The sequence below is a fragment of the Hemiscyllium ocellatum genome, chromosome 46 (genome assembly GCF_020745735.1).
Source record: "Hemiscyllium ocellatum isolate sHemOce1 chromosome 46, sHemOce1.pat.X.cur, whole genome shotgun sequence".
In the NCBI taxonomy this organism is placed as follows: Eukaryota; Metazoa; Chordata; class Chondrichthyes; order Orectolobiformes; family Hemiscylliidae; genus Hemiscyllium; species Hemiscyllium ocellatum.
Window position 1 is genome coordinate 499,473 of NC_083446.1, and position 17,560 is coordinate 517,032.

The 17,560-nt window shown below is 43.4% G+C and overlaps 1 protein-coding gene across 5 annotated transcripts in view; it reads left to right on the plus strand.

Moving 5' to 3' along the window:
* mark2b (MAP/microtubule affinity-regulating kinase 2b) overlaps window positions 1–17,560 on the plus strand; it is a 171,242-nt gene that overhangs the window by 37,493 nt on the left and 116,189 nt on the right. Inside the window, exon 1 of one of the 5 annotated variants that reach the window (XM_060855452.1) lies at window positions 15,981–16,002. The exons of the other annotated variants lie outside the window; for them this stretch is intronic. The gene's annotated coding sequence lies outside the window, so the exon portion shown is untranslated. Of the gene's footprint in view, window positions 1–15,980; window positions 16,003–17,560 lie in introns of those variants that run through there. 5 annotated transcript variants of the gene reach the window in all.

The following is a 17,560-nucleotide window of genomic DNA, read 5'->3' on the forward strand; positions in this document are numbered from 1 at the left end:
CTTCTTCCCTGGCTTACTATCAACCATCCTTTTGTCTGCCTAAGCTTACATTCTCACTCAAACAAAAACAGAAATTGCTGGAGGAACTCAGCAGGTCTGGCAGCATCTGTGGAGAAAAAGCAGAGTTACTGTTTTGAGTCCAGTGATCCTCCTTCAGAACTGAAGATGTTGCTAGACTAGCTGAGTTTCTCAAGCAATTTCCATTTTGGTTGATGCCAGTATGTACATGAGGCATCCTTTCCCAGCTGTTACATTGCCTGAGCTCCACAACCCCAGGATAGACTGAGACTTTATTGTATTTAGAGATTCATTTCCACACTTTGCTCATTGCTAAAAGTTTTTGTTGTTAACCTGGATTTAAAAACTAAACTTACCTTGCTCCCTGTCTTCTGTTGTTTTATTGGTTCATAATTCACAGATCTTTGAGTCATTTTGGCACAGGTGAAGGCTGTTTGACCTATCGAGTACATACTAGTTATCTGTCCAACAATCTGGTCAGTCTTATTTCCCCACTCGCTGCCTGTAGCCCAAAATCCATTTTCCCTAAACGTTCACCAGTTTCAGGCAGCAAGCTTAGGCGATTAGCACTCATTACTGCTCAACGCTCAGCAAGGCAGAATCCTAGGCAAGAGAAATGTATGAATTAAGAGCAGGGATTGGACCCTTAGCTCCTTGAGCCTGTCTGCCATTTGTTAAGATCATGGCTGATTGGATTATTTCACATTACAGCCTAACCCTGATAACCTTTGACTCAGTTGTTAATTGAGACTTTATTTGCATCTACCTTAAAGAATGCACGGTGAAGTTTGATTATCATTCTTTGATTGTCATTCCCATCAGAGACAGCAGTCCTGCCAGTAATGTGGTTGATATCTGGTGTGGAGGGAGGATACAGCAGTACACTCTAGGGAGATACCTGTTTTACATGTGATCATCGTGCTGTCTTTCTGGAAGAGATAGCTGTTTAGTTGGGGCACCTGTCATCTATGTTGCACTGAAGAATGAGGCTGTCCCTTTAAAAGGAAAGAATGCAAATTGATTAAATGGTATTGGTTAGGTGTCAGAGTGAGTAAGAGTATGTAGGTCAGCAGTCACTGGCTGTTTTATGGATTATCCCTCACTGTTTTTAGGTCTTTAATATCTGTCAGTTATTGCACATTCCCCTCTAGATTCAAATCCCAACCCTTAACACTCCAGTGTAGTATTGAGGGAGTGCTACAGTGTCAGAGATGCCATCTCTATATGAGAGACATTGAACTGAAGCCCTGACTGTCCTGTCAGGTGAATGTAAGCAATCTTGAAAGAAAGGCTGTGGAGCTTTGACTGGTGGTCAGGCCAATATTTGTCTTTCAGTGTCCCTCACAAAAGCTGGTGAATTGTCATTATCCACTTGTTTGTAGGAACTTGCTTTGTCTAAATTGGCTGCTCTGGTTTCTATGTTTTAATGATGACTGGACATTTGTAACTTGACAGCAAATGAAGTGCTTTGAGATGTCCCGTGCTCATGAGCGACATTGTATAAATGCATGTTTTTTTTCTGTACTCACACTGTGTCAACTTCCTGTACATTATTTTAGAGAACCCAGATAATAACTGGTTTGTGAGAAGTGAACTTTTATTGCTCATTTCAACACCTTTTGCTAAAATAGCACCAAGGAACTTGTCATACAGGGTTAACCAGCAGGATGAGAATAGTCCTGTGGGGACTGAGAGTCCATTCCAGTTTTCCCGGAGGTCAAGTGGAGGCAAGCAATGGGAGGGAGCAGTGTTGAAATGTGTCTTGTCAGGCCCTGACTGAAAATAATAACCCACTTCCTGGTTCATGTTGTTGCACAAGATTGTGTACATGCTTCTAGCCTAACAGTAAATCAATGCATCTGCTGGTAGACTCAGTGTATAGTATGTTTTGCTTTGTACTTTTTCTTACTTCGAGAATGGATTAAACTGCCCCTACTTGCTTAGTGCTACCCTCCTGACAATAAACTGGGTGCACTAAAAATGACTCCCCTGTCTGGCATTCTTTTAACCATTGTTGGAATTCACTTTGTCCACTGCTCTACTTTTCTCTCCTGTGTTTCTTGGGGTTTGCTTTGAGTTCTTGGCTGTTGTTGACAATCTTGTTTTATGGAATCATACTGGTCCCTCCCAGAATGTGTTCTGTTAGCAGTTCTTCTCATGCCCACACTGAATTTCTTCGTAACAAACCTGTTTGTTCAGGTTGAATTTACTTTCAAATTTATCCTATTCCTTTCCTCTAACTTGGTGAGTCTTTCCTCTTCAAGTATTTTACCAAATTCATTATGGAAGTTGTTGAATCTGCTGCAACTGCCCTTTCAGGCAGAACGTTCCAGATCACTGTAATTCTTACTATGCTTTTATTAATGGCTCTCTTATTGCTTATCTTAAAACTGTCCCTCGGTTTGACACTTCCAGTTTCTCAGTCTTGTCTGTGCTGTCTGCTTGTTGTTAGTCTATTTCCCATAGTAACTTTCTGATTAGTTGTGACTGCAGTCGGGACTGCTATAAAAATTTACTGTATGTTTCTTGAGAATTAAAATCCCTTACAGCATGGAAGCAGGCCCTTCGGCTCACAAGTCCAAACCGACTTTCCAAAGAGTATCCCACCCAAAGCCATTCCCCATTACTCCACACATCCCTGAACACTGAGACAATCTAGTATGACCAATTTGCCTAACCTGCATATCTTTGGATTGTGGGACGAAACTGGATCACCCAGAGGAAACCCATGCAGATACGGGGAGAATGCGTAAACTCCACACAGGTGCCTGAGGCTGGAACCGAATTCAGGTCCCTGGCGCTGCCAGGCTGCAGTTCTGTACTACCTTCACTAATGCCACTGCCTTAGCTTCTTTTACGACATCTTTTCCCACAATGCCTTTCTTTAATGACTAGCACTATGACTTTATGTGTCCCACTTTACCACAGCAGAAACATGAGAGGCTTTTCACCTCCTTTCCACCCTCTTGGGCTTCTTTTTTATCCTCGGTAAATTCTTATCAGTGCTGTCTACTCTTGGTTTAGTACTGTAGGATCTCCCTTTCTGCCAATTTCTATCCTTCACAGGACAAAATTAAAAGCTTGTCTTAAGCACCAACATGTACCCGTCTGCTAATTCTGCTGTCCTTCTCACTTCATGAACTTTCTGTTCCTCCACATAAATTCTTACCATCTCTGGAAGTGAGTTTTAAAACTCTCTCCAGCAAAATAATCTCACTTAGAGCCTCAAAATGCTTATCTATTTTCAAAGCACATACCCATCGATCAAAGTGACTATGTTTAATTCTTTCGAACTCAGCATAAGCCTGACCTAGTTCCCTCTTCGTGTTTCTGAACCGTTGTCTAGGTGTTTCTGGTACCAATTCATAAGCACTTAAAATGGTCTGTTTAACCATCTTCATAATCTCTTGACACCTCATCTGACAGTGCAGCAAATACTTCACTAGCTATTAAACTGCCTACTAGTTTAGTCGGAACTAGCATTACCCATAAATCCTCAGACCACTCCATCTACCTAGCCAATTTTTCAAATGAAATAAAAAAGGCTTCAACATTTAAAGGGATAAACATTGGTTTAGGACACTGGAAGAAGTCCCTTTCTCTCCCTGTGGGATATTTTATCTCCCATTTGTAAGAATAAGCATTATTCATTAAAACGCAGCTCCTCTGAAAGTACAGCACTTCCTTAGTCCTGCACTGCTAGTGTCAGCCTGGATTATGTGCTGCAGATACTAGACTGAGACTTAACTTTCAATCTTTGAATTTGAAGACAGATATTCTACCCACTGAACAATTGCTGACAGGGTGGTGGAGGTCACATGGCCGTTGACCGTTTGCCTTCATATCCTGTTTGGATTTGAGAAGGGGGGGGAGGGGCTTGGTGTCTATGAGTCATTGTCACCAAAGGAGTGATTGTACATGATGTCTCTGGTTGTTGGGGTGAGACACCTGACTGGTTCCAATTGATTGAGCAGTCCCTTTAGGAAGGAAGTTGACATTGTATGAAGGGCTGGAGCAATCCTGGGACTGGAGCAGTGTTGGAACACTGAGCTAACTGGAGGAAAGAGTGAAAGGAGAGAATGAGTACTGGACAAGCGTTCAGCCATTGGAGCGAAGAAGGATGAGAGGTGACTTGATAGAAGTGTACAAGATGTTGAGAGGCATAGTTAGAGTGGAAAGCCAGAGACTTTTTTTCCCATGGTGAAAATGTCTATCACGAGGGGGTGTAATTTTAAGGTAATCAGAAGAAGGTTTAGGGGAGATGTCAGAGGGAGGTTCTTTACAGAGTGGTGGGTGCGTGGAATGTACTGCCAGCAGTGGTAGTAGAATCAGATGTGTTAGGGATGTTTAAGTGACTCTTGGGTCAGCAACATGTAAGATGTGCACATGAAAGGTATATCGGTTAGTCTGATCATAGAGTAGGATAAAAGGCTGGCACAACATCGAGGGATTGTACTGTGCTGTACTGTTCAATGTTCTTGTGTCTCATTGTTCATCCCGAATAGAGAAGGGTTTCAGAAATCCAAAACAACAAATTTTCCTGAACTTGAAAATGTGATTGATTCCAACTGAGAAGAGTAGACTGCCATCTTTCTCTGCTTCTGTACTGGTGAATGAAATGATGCTGAAGCTTCTAAATGGTTTTGTCTTAAAGAAGGTAACATGGGCTCCTGCCTGGCTAGCCTGAGAGTAACTCCAGTCCAACAATAAGTAGTCAATTTTCAGTGCTTTCAGAAATTGGAAAACGAAGGCAGTCTAAAGCTCATCATCTCATTAACCTAGCTGGAGATGGGAAGTAAATATAGCTTTGTGTGCCTTTTTTGGGAACCCATGGAGGGGTTGAACAGCATAGTCACACTAAATTAGGAATTCTCATTCTGCTAAATTAGGCATTTCCCACAGTCACTTTATCAGCTACCTGGTCAGAGAGTCTGTGGTGATGATGCAATGAGACTGGACGGTCAGTAAATAATCCTTTCTCAGTGTTGATAATGGTTACATCACTCAATTCTCCTATCCTGATTAGCATTCTTCACCTGTTGGGACATATGCAGGGTATACCATGCTGTTTCAATGACACAGACTGATAACTACATCCTTCCTAATAGCTTGTATGTAGTTCCAATGGTAGGTGTAGGTGACACTGGCCACAACCTTGCCTAGAGTTAGGATTCATTTCGCAAGATGTGTGTGGGTGTGCAGTGATTACAGAGTGACGTGTGATTTGAAAGAGAGACTAGCATTCACACAGCAGACTTTAGTTCCGTGTGGAAAATGTCTCAAAGCTGATGACACCATGAATTACTTCAAGATGCAAAACAGGATTCTGCAAACCATTTATGAGGTAAGTAGTCAGTCCCTGTGGTTTATTTGTTGGATGGAGTGGGGGGAGGCTGATGGAGATTGGAATGTTGGTCTGGACACCGACAGAACTCCTCATCTATAATCTTCCTGCGTAGGTGAGAATCCATTGGAGCCACTTGATCTGACAATTGGGGCTCTGATTAATGTTGGGGAGGTATGGCATTCCCTGCTGTGTCATCGTTGTCCCAGACTGTACACTGGCTTCTTGCATGGCCATGAACCTGTGTAGCACAGTGTTGTTTTCACATGTATTCTGACAATTCAACTCTACCTCACCAACGCATCTCTCGGCAATTCCGCTGTGCCTAAATTATGAGACTGATTGCTATTGTAGGATTTTATGGTGCTGTGGTAGTGTCCCTACCTCTGAGCCAGGAGCTTGAGTTCAATTCCCACCTGCTCATCAAAGTCCCATATTGAAGATACTGAAATGTCCTCTAATTAAATATTAGGAATATTCTTCTCAACATTGGTTCTGTACCTGACCTCAAAATGAGTCACTGATCTCGTTTTCTCACTTCACAATTTTTACCACACTGATATTGTTCAGCTTCACCCCTACCTCGGGTCATTGGCTGAAACCTTCACTCTTTCCTCCTTGATTTCCAGCTGTGACTAAATCACGCAGTATCCCCTATTGCCTGTGTGCTCACTGACTTCACTGACTCACATCAGTTCCTGGTCAAGCAATGTCTTGATTCTAAAATTCTAATCCCTACTTTCAAATCCTCCGTGGCCTCACTCCTCTCTATTTCTGTAACTTTCTGCAGCTCTTACGACACTCCGAGAACTGTGCTTTTCCAATTCTGGCCTCTTGAGCATCCTCAATTTTAGTAGCCTCACTACTGACGAACATGTCTTCAGCTGCATGGGCCCTCAACTGTCAAAACTATTCTTCTTTCCTTCTCGAAGATGCTCTCTCAAACTGACTACTTTGTCCAGGCTGTCTCTTTATGTGACATAGTATCATGTTTTGTCTCATAGTGCTGCTGTGAATTGCCTTGGAATGTTTCATTATGTGAAGGGATGCTATATAATTAGAAGTTATTCTTGTTGTTGTTGGACTGTGATCTGTGTTTGGAGCTTCACCCTGCTGAATAGTTGCACAAACAGGAAGGAAGAGATCACCGGTCGTGAGAGCACCTCATGCTTGCCTTTTAACATTTTCATCAGGAACTATTTCTGTGGCTTTTCACAGAGCAGAGATAAAAAGGAACTGGCTTTCCATGCAGCAACATGCCAACGTTCACAGAAGCATGCCGTAAATGGTGCAGCTTCATCTACATGTTCCTCTGCTGTTGCAGCTAACAGTATTCTTTCCCGGCTGTATCTTTCTGAATCTTCAATATATCCAGGGGAAGAATTTGAATCCTAGAACTCCAGTGGGAATCAGTTTCTTGAGGGGAGGGAGCAATGTCAAGGTAAAGCAGGAACCAGGCCACAGATCTTTTAAGTATTTTGATTCTCTGTCAAATGCAGATGGCAGTTTGTCATCTCCACCTCTGGATTAATCACAGTGGGTTGTTCTGACAATGCCTGGTATGCTTGGCAGTGTTTTCTGAATTGGAGTCATCGAGAACTGTCCAAGACACAACTCAAATGGCCTGTGATCAGCTAGACAACATAGACTGAATTCTGAGGGCCAGTTATGTGGATTGGCTAACATCTAGTTGGAAACGACGAGGTTGAGAGGAGTTTTAGAATTTGTAAAGGAACTGAATTACGTTGACCATCTTGAGTAGTTCTACGTTGTCTGTTTAATAGATTGAGTGAACACGGTTTGTGCTTGAAAGGGGCAAATTGAAAGCTGAGCTGTGGAAGGAATATTTTGGTGACCAAATGTTTAATGTATGGAACAAATTCCCAAGAGAGACGGTGGAACCAGTTGGAATTGATTCTTTCAAATGTAAATTAAGTGAATTTTTTTCAGAAAATATTTTGGAAATTGGCTGGAGTAATTTGAAACCTGATTGTGTGAGAATCGAGTCAGCTAAAGAGGGAAAGGAAATTTTGAACCGATGGTTCACAAAGCTGTCCACTGCCTGGGGCTTTTCCTCACTTCACATCGGTGTCTGTCAAAGACTCATTAATTGGACATTGTTTACTGAGCACTTCCGATATCATTGTATCAGGCAACTCCCAGGGTGACGAGAGATAAACTAGACAGGGCTTTCACCTTTCAGCATCTACCCATTTGAATTGTTGGGACCAGACACACTGGTTTTACTGCAGGTCAGGTGGTCCTGGGCAACCTGGGTCATTTTTTTCGCTCTAACGTAGTTGATGAGTGGAAACGTAAACTGCACCTGCTTGTTCCTGTTCTTATAGGCTCTTGAGTGCAGTGATAGTGTCTCTGCCTCTAAAATAGTTCAGTGAACAAGCAGTTAATGTATGGAACACAACAGCATTGAGTATTTCTCTAATATATTAATAATTTGCTCCAAGCTTCCCAACTTTCTGATTTTGTTTTCCAACGTTCATTTGTAACTTCTCCATTTGTCCTATCTTTGGGCCATTCTCCATGTTCTTCCTTTGCTGAAGTGGTTATTCTGTACATTCCATCTGAAAGCAAACTATTGCCATTTGTGTGTAGCGATCTGGTTTAGTGCTGTTGTTTCCCCCAGTTCCACAAGTTGCATCAGTAACTGTCAGGGGATCCCACCGCCCCTGCCAGGGAAAGCTGCTAACCTGCCTGCTGTTCTCTGCAGCAAGCACGGAGTTGGAAAACTATGTGTGCCCAATTAGGAGCAAGCTGCTGCTGGGCAGTAATGCATTCAGGATTTCAGCCTGATCTCAATCAAGATCATCTCCAGATCATCTCAGTCACGGAGCCACTGTTTCACTTACTAATTTTCTGTATGTTTATCGAGGAGGCCCGTGCCAACTCATTGTCTGGCTGTGTCATAAATGCCTTGTTTTGGATATTGCATAGAAAAATTCACCTTATTTGTGTTATCTCCTCTGGCCCTCTGTGATCTTTGTGTTCCTCTGATTCTGGTCCCTTGAGTATTCCCTGATTTAAATTGCTCCACCCGTCAGTGGCTGTGCTTCAGTTCTCTGAGCCCTATTTCCATTTCCAACATGCTTCTTGAAACTTCCTCCTTCGACTGAATTTTGTTCACTAACATAGGAACATATGAATTGTGAGTAGGGGCGAGCTGTTTGGCCCCTCAAGCCTATGTCCCACCATCAGTCAGACCATGGCTGATCTGATGACTCCATGTTCCTGCCAACTCTCAATGAACTTTCACTCCCTTGCTTATGTGACTATACACTCATCCTTTTTACTTTGACTCCATGTTGATTTTTTTTTAAAAAAGGCAGCTTGTTACACTTTAGTAACACAGACGATAGTGGCAGGAGAAGGTCATTCAACCCATTGAGCCCATTTTGCTATTCAACACGGCCCTCTAGGAACTTTTGTTTGTTTCTTACATACAGAGGCATAGAAGTAAGAGCATGGAAACGGGTCCTTCAACTCAACCTGTGCATGCTGACCAAGTTTCCTAAACTGAACTTGTCCCATTTGCCTGTGTTTGGCCCAAATCCCTCTGAACCTTTCCTGTTCAGTGACTTGGTTGAGTGTTCCAGAGGTTCACCACCAGCTGAGTGAAGACCTATCTCTCCACCTCAGTCTGAAATGGCCTACCCTGTCCTCTGATAGTGTGGCCACTCGGCCCGGGGAAACATCATTCCTGCATCAGATTTCAATTGTATTCCCTTTCATTCTTCCAAACTGCTGGGAATACAGGCCGAATCTACTATTCACCAAGCTGTTTAACTCTTAAAGGACACAACTGCTGGACTCAATCTGGTGTAAGTGGGTGAGAGAAGCAGTGGGGTGGGGGTGGTGGGGGGAAGGATCTTTACGCAAGCTAATCTGACAATATTAAAATGAGTCTTCACAGCACAGTCCTTGTGGGGACATGGTCCCATTTCTTGCCTTGGAAATATATCACCGTGCCTTCAGTGTCACTGCATCAAAGTTCTGGAAGTCCCTCTCTTCCCACATTGGATTGCCTGTGGATTGCAGTGGTTCAAGAAGAAAGCTCACCTCCACCTTCTCCAGTGTAGTGGATGGGCAGTAAATGAGGATCAAGTCAGTGAAACCCCAATACTCTGAGGAACAAATAGAAACAAACGCAGATCGGATTCAATCACTTGTGCTGTTAGCTGACCTCAGCTGGTGTCTGGATGTATTGGTGGGAATCAGACACAATTCCTGTTGCTCATCTCCATCCAGTCACCTTTGCTTTAAAGTGGCTATAGGATGGCCAGGATAGAATTTTGCATTAAGTTTGAATGTGTAATAGTTTATTCTGGAACTTGTAGCTTAAATCTCAAGATGAGAATTTATGAAGATGTGAAGGGCAAATTGGTTATGGTGCATTTGGAAGATACCCTAAAAGATTGGATGGCAGGCAGACAGTGTCTGGTATCAAGGGAATGAGATGAAGTGGAATTAGATGACAGGTCAATAATCACATTGAATCACAAAACCAGCTCAAGGGGTTGAATGGACTCCTGTTCCCATGTAGAATCTGTGAATCATTCCTGTGATCTCTGGTCTGTCTAATTATGTCTGATTAAACTCCCAGGCCTAGAGGGAGTGATATTTACCCTGATTCCTCTACTTTGCCTGTCGTCTTCAAAGGTTACTCTTTCTTCAGCTAATACATGCGTCAGACTTCATAAAAGACTAAAAATACATCTATCTGCGTGGTCTGTTATCACAGCATTGTCTGCAGAACACACACTGCCTACGTTCGAGCTGTGCCCCACTTGGTGTCTTCCTCTAGCAGCTGGCATACTAACCAGACCATTGCATTTTATTGATGACAGATTCCGATCTGTTTGATGGTAGTTACATGACTGAAGCCATGAGAATTGTCTTGTTTGTTAGACTCTGACTGAATATAAAAAACACAGAGCTCCTAATGGCTCAGCTGATCATTGTGCATCTGGTGTTCAGAACAGGAAAACTTTGCATTGTGAGTTTGCTGAGGTGGACAGCCTCAGTGACTCTGGTTTAGGAAGTGTTGAAATCTTGCCCTGGATTTGCTCTCCTGTTTGCTGTCAGCAAATGAAAATATCCGAATGTCTGTGCATTTATCTGAGCTATGTCTTTTGATTGAAGAATCTGTCAATTCTTTGTAGTCCAGAAGGATGATCACTTGCACAAGATGTTAGTGAGTGGTGAAAGTCTGCTGGCATTTTTCTCTATATGTCTTCAGGTGAGGTTAGAAGGCAGAGGGGCCTCCATGCTGATGGCTGCTGTAAGATTTAGTCTCCTGAGCTTGGCTCATGGTTGAGCTTTGTAGCTGTTGTTGGGGTTAATGTCTTTCTCCCATGTTTGAAGTGCTTTGATTTCTGCTCAGTGCGTGTTCGCTGTTGTTCAGTGAGTTGAAGGAGGTGGTGATTCCAAGTTTAACTTCACTCAGCAGGGGAGCTCTCCCAGTGTCTTGGGCAATGCTTGTCCCTCAACCAACCTCAGTAATGCAGATGATCTGGTTCATTCTCATGTTGCTGTTTGTGGGTGCGTACTGTGTGCAAATTATATGCTATATTTCCTATATTACAGCAGTGACTAAATTTCAAAAAGTTCTTCACTGGTTGTGGTGCTTTGGAATGGTGAGGACTTGAAAGTTGCAATACAAATGCAAATCTTTGAGGCAGCCAAGTTATTCTGTTGGATTCTGCTTGCCTGCCAAAAATCAACTTTTGTTGAGCCTTGTTCTGCTGAAAGCGGTTAAATCAGTGGTGCAGCCGAGCATTTTAAAGGAGCCAATGAATGCACTGGTGGTCATCAAGCCCCAGATAGTTGGAAAGTTGTCAATGTCACTCACTTAAAAAAAGAGACAAAATAAAAAAAGTCACTATGGGCCAGTTAGCATAAGGTCTGATACTGGAAAAAAGTAAAATCTGTTATAACTGATGTAATAGCAGAGCATTTAGAAATGCGTAATGTAATTGAGCATTGTCTACGTGGCTTCATGAAGAGGAAATTGTGCTTGACAAGTTTATTCGAATTCTTTAAGTTGGTAACAAATAGGATAGAGTCAAAAAGTGTGGTGCTGGAAAAGCACAGCCGGTCAAGCAGCATCTGAAGAGCAGGAGAGCCGATGTTTTGAGCAGAAGCTGTTCAGGGGCATTATGCTCAATGTCGACTCTCCTCCTCAGGTGCTGCCTGAACAACTGTGCTTTTCCAGCACCACCCGTTTTGACTCTGATCTCCAGCATCTGCAATCTTCACTTTCTCCCAACAAGTAGGATAGATAAAGAGGACACAGTAGAATATATTTGCATTTCTAAAAAACCTTTGATAAGGGACCACTTCATAAGGTAAGAGAACATAGTATAGTCAGAATGGATAGACAATTGTCTAGCTATTAGAGTAAAGCTAATAGAAGACAGAGTTGGAATGAAGGTTGTGTCAGTAGCATGGCAGCCTGTAACTATTAGAATGCCACAGGGAACATGCTCAGGCCCACGATTATGTACAGTATATATTAATGACTTGGATGGGTAATGTGCAAAAGACTGTGATACGTGTCACAAAAATAGGTGTGAAGGCAAGTCGAGAGGATGACATTGTCTACATAGGGATATGGATAGGTTAAGTGTGCTGACAGAAACTTGACAGATAGAATATAATGTGGGAATCTGAGGTTTTGCATCATCACAAAAAGTTAACATTCTAGTTCATTGGGTAATAAGGAAGGCAAATGGACTGTTGGACTTTATTTCAGAGAGTATGGAATATAAAAATAGAGACAAAAATACTGAAGGAAGACAAAAATAAGGAGGTTTTGCTAAAGCTATGCAAGGCACTAGGAGAATAGTGTGGACATTTGGGCCCCTTATCTAAGGAAAAGTATAGTGACATTACAGTCAGTCCAGAGAAGGTTCACCAAGTTGGACGGCATGGAGGGATTTTCTTATGAGCGGAGGTTGAGTTGGGTACTCATTTTCGAAGCTTTGAAGAATGAGAGGAGACCTTGTTGAAATATGCAAGATTCTTAAGAGGCTTGGCAGGGTAGGTGTGAAAAAGATGCTTCCATTTGTGGAAGACTGTAGGAACAGGAGGCAGTATCTCTATCTCTATCTCTTTTCAGTATATTGAATCTATGGAATTCATTACTGCTGAGGGGTGTTGAGACGTGGTTGTTAAGTATATTCAAGGCTGAAATAGACAGATTTTTAATCAGTAAGGGGAATCAAGGGCTGTGGGGGAAAGGTAGGAAAGTGGAATTGAGTGATCAGATCAGCCACAATCTCACTGGATGCAGACAGTCAGGAGGCTGGAAAAATACAGCAAGCTAGGTAGCATCAGGAGGTGGAGAAGTCGACGTTTCAGGTATAACCCTTTTTCAGGAATGGAAGTGAGGTAGGAGCTGCAGATAAAGATGGAGGTGGTTATGGGAAAGATTATGGATGTGGAGAGGGATGGAGTGGTGAAGTAAATACAGGTGGTGGGTGCGATCTGATTAGTCAATAGGAGGAATGAATCCAGTTGGTAGCTGGAGGGAAGGATTGGTTGGAGGAATGGAAAGCAGACGGCGAGCCTGGAAAGTGAGTCGGGGGATGGGTGGGAAGGTTATTTGAAATTGGTGAATTCCATGTTGAGTCCTGTGGGCAGTAGACTGCCCAGGTGGAAGATGAGGTGGTGTTCCTCCAATTTGTGGTCTGATTCATTGTGGCAGTGGAGGAAACCGAGGATGGACATGCTGGAGAGGGAGTGGGAAGTGGATTTAAAATGGGCAGATGGGTGGTGTTCAGGCTGGCTTTTATATGCCTGGCTGAGACGCTTGGTGAAATGTGCCCTTAGTTTATGTTTAGTCCCACTGATGTAGAGAAGACCACATTGGGAGGACTGGATATAGTAAACTAGATTGGAAGAGAGGCAGGTGCAGCCCTGTCTCACCTGGAAGGACTGTTTGGGGCCCTGAATAGAGGTGAGGGAGGTCGCGTGCCAGCAGCTTTTGCATCTTGTACGGTTGCAGGAGAAGGTATCGGGAGGTGTTGGTGGGGAGGGTGGCGCGAGCCAGTGGTGATGAAGGGAATGGTCCTTGCGGAAGGCAGAGAGAAATGGGGAGCGGAAGATGCTGTTGTTGGTGGGGTCTAGTTGGGGATGGCGGAAATGTTTAAAGATGTTTTGGATGTAGTCAATGGGTAGGATGGAAAGTGAGGGCAAGGATGACCCTGTCTTTATTATGTTTGGAGGGGGAGGGTTTAGAGCAGTGTAGCGGGGAATGGAGAAGGTGCGGTGTAGGGCTGTCTAGATGACTAGGGTGGCTTGGTGGCTCAGTGGTTAGCACTGCTGCCACACCATGTCAGGGACCTGGGTTCAATTCCTGCCTCAGGCAACTGTCTGTGTGGAGTTTGCACGTTCTCCCCCCGTGTCTGCGTGGGTTTCCTCTGGGTGCTCCGGTTTCCTCCCACAGTCCAAAGATGTGCAGCTTAGGTGAATTGGCCATGCTAAATTGCCCATAGTGTTAGGTGCATTAGTCAGGGGTAAATAGGTGGGTTGCTCTTCAGAGGGTCGGTGTGGACTTGTTGGGCCGAAGGGCCTGTTTCCACACTGTAGGTAACCTAATATCTATAAGCACATTGTTTAAAGTAGGTAGACATCTGGGATGCTTGGGAGTGGAAGAGGAAGGTTGGAGGTGGTGGTCGGGGTGTGGGAATCCTTTTTGAGGGTGATTGGGAGTCTTTGTTGAAGGCGAAGGCATGGAGGTGGCAAAAGAAGAACTCCACGTTGTGGTGGGCACAGAACTCGCTAAGGTGGGGGCAGAGGGGCACAAACATGAGCCCTTTATTGAAGACAGACCATTTGGCCTCAGAGTTGGAGGTCGGGGGGTGGTAAATATGTGGCAAGGCTCAGAGGTTGGGTTTTGGAGTGATCTCGGGGAGGCTAAAGGATTGGGGGGGCGGGTAAGGGTGATAGTATGTGATGGGTGAGGGTTGGATGCAGTATGGTGGGGGGGGAAGTAGTTGAGAGAAGGAAAGAAGAGTGGGATGGGGGATATTTTAGCTGGAGGGAAGGGTCGGTTGGAGGAATGGAAGGGAGGTGGCTGGTTGGAAAAGGAGTTGGGGAATGGTTGGGAAAGTTGTTTGAAATTGGACAACAGCGTTGAGTCCTCTGGGGCTATAGGCTGCCCAGACGGAAGATCACGTGTTGTCTCTAATGTTCTAAATGGATAGCAGAGGAGACTTGATGGACTCAATAACGCCTATTTCTGTTCCTGTTTCTTCTGGTTTTATGCTCCATAAGTGTACTGAACCATCCCTGGTAGGTACAGACTCTTGATCGTTCTCCTCGGTCTCGAGCTCCATGGAATGTATGGATTCAGGCTGATCAACCAGTTTTCCTGTCCCTTCTACACACTTGCTGTCGGTGATCTTCCCTTCTCTGGGACAGGTGACTGCTGAAACCCACCCAGTAAGAGACTGTGCTTGTGAGAGCCCCACCTGAAAACCAGGATCCCAAAAGAAATGTAATCTGATCTTTTGTTTTTGCATGATGATTTTGATCTTATCCAGGAAGCATATACAAACACTCTTTCTCAAACCCAGGATCTGAGTGAATTGTTGTTGTGATCTATGGAGAAGATGCAAGCAATACATCTGTGATATTTCTGAAGGATGATGTATGCTGACGAAAACCCAGTAACCATTAGCAACCTTAAGCATGTGTATGTCATTCCTCAACCTGTTTTGTAAACCAATTTTGTAGAAAATTGTTTTGCTCAGTGTATAGTTGAGTTGCCCACTCCACTGATGATAAGGCTATATATATCCCTGGTAACTCAGCCTAGTTTGAATTTCTTGGGACCTGGAGATTTGAAAGCATTGGTCTTAGTAATGCAGCAAATGAGAAGCTGCTTTGATGACTTTGTGTTCTCTTTCCTCACAAAGGAACAGTTAACCAGGACAGTGATCATATTCTTAAACTGGTCACCTGTGTACTAAAGATCACACTGATATGCCTGCACCTTGATTACAAATGTTAACCTCCACTAATTGCCAATTTCAGACTGTAATTGTACTCTCCTGCCATTGTTGATTGTATAGCACTTGTATTGTCCACATGTTGTGTCCATGTCTGATTTAGCCTCAGTTCTCAGACACTACCTCAGCAGAATTGTATGGAATCCACCACATAAACGCAGGCCATTCAGCCTGATCATCCAGTCTGTATTGGCATTTCTAATGTAAACCTGTCTTTTCTCGTTCCACAAGCTGTCTCTATCTCAGCCTGACCACATATCTCTATATCCCTTTCTCTCACGTACTCCTCTCATTTCCTTTGGAAAATATCCAATCTGTTTGCTTCAGCCATTTCCTGTGGGGGTGTGTTCTATGCTATAATGTGATATTTGGGTCTGACTGCTCATGTGGGAGCTGGTGCTCGGGCAGTTGTTTTGTTTGAAGCTGCTGTTAATGGGACTGTGTAAAGGAGTCAGGGAGGAACCTTGCCGCTATCCGAATGGAAGAGTATACATTTAAATTTGGAGCCTGATTCGTCAGCATTCCCTCTTGAATTGTTCAAGAGGGAATTTTTAACAGCTTCCCTGCTGTTTTGGTGTTCCTCCTGTTTTATCCCTCCCTGTCTTCCCTGTGAGTATTGCCTTCCTTCATGGGATCATGCCTGTGTTGCCAGTGGCTAAGCTTTGTTGTTGAGAGTTGTGAGAGCAGGAGCAAACTGTGTCTGCTGGTCTCCGGAAACCACACAAAGACAAGCATCAATTATACAGGAAAGCTCCTCATCTTGTGGAGGTTAGTCTAGGGTGAATGCTACCGGTGGCTATTTTCCAAGTGAGAATGATGGTGTATTGATTAGGAGTTGGGATGATCCTCTCCACTCTGTATAATGAAATTCAGTGCAGTGTTCCTGACTTTTAGTCCCTGACATAGAGTCATACAGCGCTGAAACAGACTTTTTGGCTAAATAGTTCATGCTAACCATGTTCCCAAACTAAACTAGTTCCACTTGCCTGTGTTTGGCCCATATCCCTACCAACGTTTCCTATTCATGTACTTATCCAAATGCCTTTTAAATGTTGTAACTACCTGCATTCACCATTTCCTATGGCAGTTCATTCCACACACAAATCACTTTGGAAAAAAAAAGCTGCCTCTCATGTCTTTATTAAAACTTTCTCCTCCCATCTTAAAAATATGCCCTCTGGTTTTGAACTCCCCCAATTTGGGGAAAAGACCCTTGTTATTCATCTTCTCAATGCCCCACATGATTTTATAAACTTCTGTCGGGTCACCCATCAACCTCCTGCACTCCAGTGAAAAATGTCCCGGCCTATCCAGCCTTTCCTTATAATGCAAACATTCCTGGCAACGTCCTGGTAAACCCTTTCTGAACCCTCTCCAACTTATTATAGGAAGGATATTAAGGTGACCAGAGAGCACATGGTACTCCAGAAGAAGCCTCACCAATGTGCTGTATAACCTCAACATGATGTCCCAACTCCTATGCTTAGAGATCTGACCAATGAAGGCAAGTGTTCTAAACGTCTTCTTAACCACCCTGTCAATCTTTGACACACAATTCAACGAATTATGTACTTTAATCCTTTGGTCTTTCTGTTCTACAACATGACCCAAGACCCTACTATTAATTGTATAAATCCTGCCCTTGTTTGTTTACCTTGCATTTATCCAAATTAAACTCCATCTGCCAATCCTTGGCCTATTGACCTAATTTCTCAATGTCTCTTTGGAATCTTAGATAAGCTTCTCCACTGTCCGCTATACCACCAATGTTGGTGTCATCTGCAAACTTATTAACCATTCCTCCTATATTCTCATCCAAATTGTTTAAATAAATCATCTAACCTGACATAGATATAGGTCCAGATGTGGGAGCTTGTGTGATTCAGTGCTGTAGATTGAATTTCTGAGCTATGGGGCAGCTTAGTTGAAGAGGATTTGAACACCCTGCCTTGCCATCCATCTCTCACCCAGTTGCCACGTAATTTCAAACTAATTGTTTCTGAAAGTGAATTTGGAACATTATCTGAAGTAGGAAGGATTTGCGAGGTTGGGGCAGATGAAGTGCAAGTCAGTGAACTGGTTTTGTGGAGAGTAGCTACAAATTCATGGGCCTTATGATCTATAATTGTTCAATGGTTCTTATGTTTGATAAGAGAGTTTCAACATA